This window comes from Cupressus sempervirens, chromosome 2, assembly GCF_028749045.1.
Source record: "Cupressus sempervirens isolate cs-2001-9-10 chromosome 2, ASM2874904v1, whole genome shotgun sequence".
NCBI classification, from domain to species: domain Eukaryota; kingdom Viridiplantae; phylum Streptophyta; class Pinopsida; order Cupressales; family Cupressaceae; genus Cupressus; species Cupressus sempervirens.
Genome location: NC_143119.1, coordinates 259,637,428 through 259,641,552, shown reverse-complemented (window position 1 = coordinate 259,641,552; position 4,125 = coordinate 259,637,428). Strand labels below are relative to the sequence as shown.

At 33.2% G+C, this 4,125-nt stretch overlaps 1 pseudogene; it reads right to left on the bottom strand.

The window, feature by feature from the left end:
* Positions 1-1,295: 1,295 nt before the first annotated feature.
* Positions 1,296-3,146, bottom strand: LOC149572042 (transportin-1 pseudogene; annotated as a pseudogene).
* Between the last annotated feature and the right edge of the window lie 979 nt (positions 3,147-4,125).

The following is a 4,125-nucleotide window of genomic DNA, read 5'->3' as shown; positions in this document are numbered from 1 at the left end:
TGGATGATCAAAATGAGAGAAGAAGGCTTCCTTATATAGAGATCTAGGGCACAAACTTCTAGAGAAGTTTGACATAAGAGCATTAAATCCCAATTAACCTTAACCACTAGAAATGGACCTAGATTAAATGCAATTTGAGAGTCTACCATTCTAAAACCCAAAACAACTGACTCAGAAGCGGGAAAATGAAACTTTTCAACTCTCATAACCCAAAACTCCCAGAACTTGAAAATTGGACCTGGGGTCAAGGACAAGGTTGACCTTGCCCTAGGTTAGGGTCAAGTTCATTCTTGACCTTGGTTAGGGTTGAGGTCAACCTTGACCTAAAAGGTCATCCTTGACCTAGAAATTCAAAGTCCTCAGTTTTGCAGAGAAAGTTGTTAGAAATAGGTTGGAAATAAAGAGAGAGAAGCAAGACATGGAGAAAATGACCAAATCCATGCAAAGAACCACTCAAGGTGCTTGAAATTACCCCAAACTACTTTCTCAAAGGGCTAAACACACTTAACATGGAAGTGCTTCCATCTTAAGATGATACAAATGTCAACATGAACATATATTGATGGTCTTATTTTTCTAGTGATATTAAATGTTCTTTTTTACATCGTATATGGTCCTTCCAGTTTAGGATATATAGAATGGATTGAATTACTTCAAGATCCATATAGTTTACATGTAGGTAGAACTAGTTTCTCTCACCTTCTCAATTTACCTACTTTTTACACCAATTTAGTCATGGTTTTCCTTTGATTAATTTATAAAAAATTGTGACTCATTTAGTGACTTGTTTGGTATTCATAGGGTCCCAACTTTGGCATTGGATACATAGTCATTTATTTGGCTAAATTTGAATGAATTGTTGAACTTCTACTACAACAATGACCAATGAAAATTTTACATTGTAAGATTCAAGTAAGATTTAATTGCTTTAGTGCTTTTACTGTTGCAAATGTATTGCACATTATTTCTGTTAGACAATCCTTGTGCCATTGTTATGTACGCAATTTCAAAACAAACAAAAAATTATTTAAGCAAAAAATGGTAAAGGTTTGTCATGTGATCCAAGAGAGATCCCTATAGAAATATAACAAATGCACAAACGTGATGCCTAATCTAATAAGAAATGCAACAAAAACAAATATTAAGACAAAGTCATAGACAAATTCCACATCCTATGATTGTAAATATAACATGACATAGTCAATAGTTCTAATATGGTATTGAAATATAGGGCATAATAATTAAACCTACATATAAGATAAACACCATATAAATAAATTATAGTCTCTTCACTTTCAACGAGCTACATAAGGTAAAGGTAAGAGTTCTACAATCCAAGGGCAATTTTCTAGAGTTATAGTACTATTTTCTAAAAGTGATTTATTCAACTCAAGATTAGAGAGGATTGGAATAAGACATGATATAACTCATTGCAATGGGTGATAGCTCATGTTGAAGCTTTACAACAATTTTCCCAATAGCCCAACAAGCATTATTTGCAATAGAAACAATTTTCTTCACTTCTGCTAGTTGCAGTTTTGTGGCAACATTTAGGAAATTAGCTAGATTTGGTTGCAAATGCACTTCATTGACTTTTGAAAAGTTACCAACTAGTACAATGACACTTTGAAAAACATTAGTAGCCTCATCTCCACAACATTTTAAAAGAAGATTTGTAAAATCACTCCTTGTAACCAAACTTTCAATTCCACTTCCAAGGCCTTCAACAAGCTTGGAAAGCAAGTCGAGTGAGAAAAAAACAAACTCCTTATCATATGGATTAACTGACTTTATAGGATCAACCTTTACAATTTTTTTGATTCATATTAGGTTGATAGATCTCACAAATACAAGTTCAACATAATGAGTAAACCCAAGACCCAATGCCTATGCTATTGCTCTAAAACATTCACACAAAGGAAAAAGATCCCTTTATGAATTTGAGTGTTGTTGCCATTTGGTAATTAGTGGAGGTATCAAAATATCAAGATATTTTTCCTGGTTGATTCCCCCCCTCTGCCCATAACATCTTCATGTGTACCAATCACATCATATACAATACAAAGATTTGGCCTTTGGTATTTAGCAAAGGGACACAAAAAGTGTTGTCAAAAAAGTTCCAGATGTGGTGCCAACTCTCTTTTTGCCTCCTCTTCAAGGGTAGAAAAGGAAGAGCAAGAAACCTCCTAAAATTTCTTGTTGTTGTCTAAAATTCATCTAAGAAGACTATTAAGTACCTTAACCAACTATTGATGTCCTTCTAGATGACCTGCGACCTAAACAATCAATTTATTATACTAAAAAAGAGTCCAACATGTGATGCTTCACTCCAAAGGATACTTGTCATCAAGAAGAGGCACAAGAAAAGAAACCATCAAGTTCTGGAGCACTACATTTTCTCAAATTCCATGAATTTATGATATCTTCTTCCTCTTCTCCATCATAAGTTCCATATGCCCCTTGTGCTTGTGAATAAAAAAATCTAGGTTTCAAATCTTGATCCCTATCAAAAACAGTTTCATTAGCCTCTGCATCAACAAGTGCCTCATCATTATCTACATACACTGTGTTTGACATAGAACCACAATCAAGTGCGGTAGAAACTCCCTCAATATTTTTGGATGAAGATGAGCTTCATAAAATGCAGACCAAAATTCACACGACTTGAGAGCCACTTCTTCATCAGTATCCCAATTTTCTTGCAACATATATACAATTACATTTCTCATCTAGGGCTGTAGGAAATTAGGTCGAGCCTTATGGAGTTAAACCAATGCAACACATACCAATTTCCTCACTTGAATAGCCAAATCATGAGAAAGAGTAAATAGGCCTTGAACATACTTATCCATAGATAATAGCAATATTTTAGGCATAAGCTCAATATAGTAGTTCATAGACCTAAGTGCCAATTTCTTAAGAGAAACATATGGTGACTGAAAAAACTAAAATAATCTAGGCAAACAAATATCGATAGGTCACTCCTAAAAGCCTAATACACTAGCATTCAATCCCTCTTGTATATCTTCATTAATCTTTGATAATGTATCAAGAGCACCTTCCATCAGATTGAAATCATTGCTATCAAAGCATTGAACTAATGCTTGTAACAATTTCATCCAACCATGTACTTGTCCTTGTTGGACTATAATTCACTAACAACAATTCCCATTGTTGAATGGAGGTCTCTTTAGTGCCCTCAAACAAGAAAGCAACTCTAATTGGATGTATTTTTGATAAGGAGTGATCAATGTAAAATTGCTCTTCAGATTTTTTTTTCCAAGAGGAGCCCTATTGCTTGCCTATAATATCGCCTATCTTGTTCTATAAGATTTTGGACTGATTTCTTTAAATTATATTAAAGGAGACTTCTTGCTAATTGATACTTCACTTAGATCACAAATTTGGAGCTTGCATGAGTAATATTGATGATATTAACTATGTAAGATTGATAATTGATATTCAAATCAGCAAGCATGAATTTCATCGATCGGATATAATGGAGTATCTCTTCTTATTTTTATATGATTATAATGTCCCCCTTTGGGATTCTTTTATATTTTGTCTTGTATCACGTGCTTTGTAATTTGTACAATGCAATTGTTGGTTATAGATATACAAATTTGCAAATGCCCTTATACAATTCACTTGTTTTGTTAATTATGTTACTTAGCATCTTGTTTCATCATACTTTTCATCTTAGCTATGGATGTATAATATTGGCATAATAATATGAGGTTTTATTTGATATATTGAAATGTTTCCACTCAAAAGTTATCCAAATTTAATTATGATTTCAGAGCCATGATTTTCCATAAGTATTTTACTGGATGCATTTCTCATTCAATCTCATTACAATTTATTTTTTCCCCTTATTTAGTTAGATTTCTAATTTTCTTTGTCTCCCATAAGTTCTCTTTATTCTTGTCAAATTCTTTCCTTAATGACTTCATGGTTGTAATGCCTAATACTATCCTAGACATATGAAAATTATCTTAGGTTTCAGATAGCTCATTCTACTACTCACTAGACATATAGGACCATCCTATTTTTTTTTTTTTGCCATCATAGTTGTGATAGTAAATTGTGAAACATATGATAGCATGAAGAGGAAGCCTTCACCCG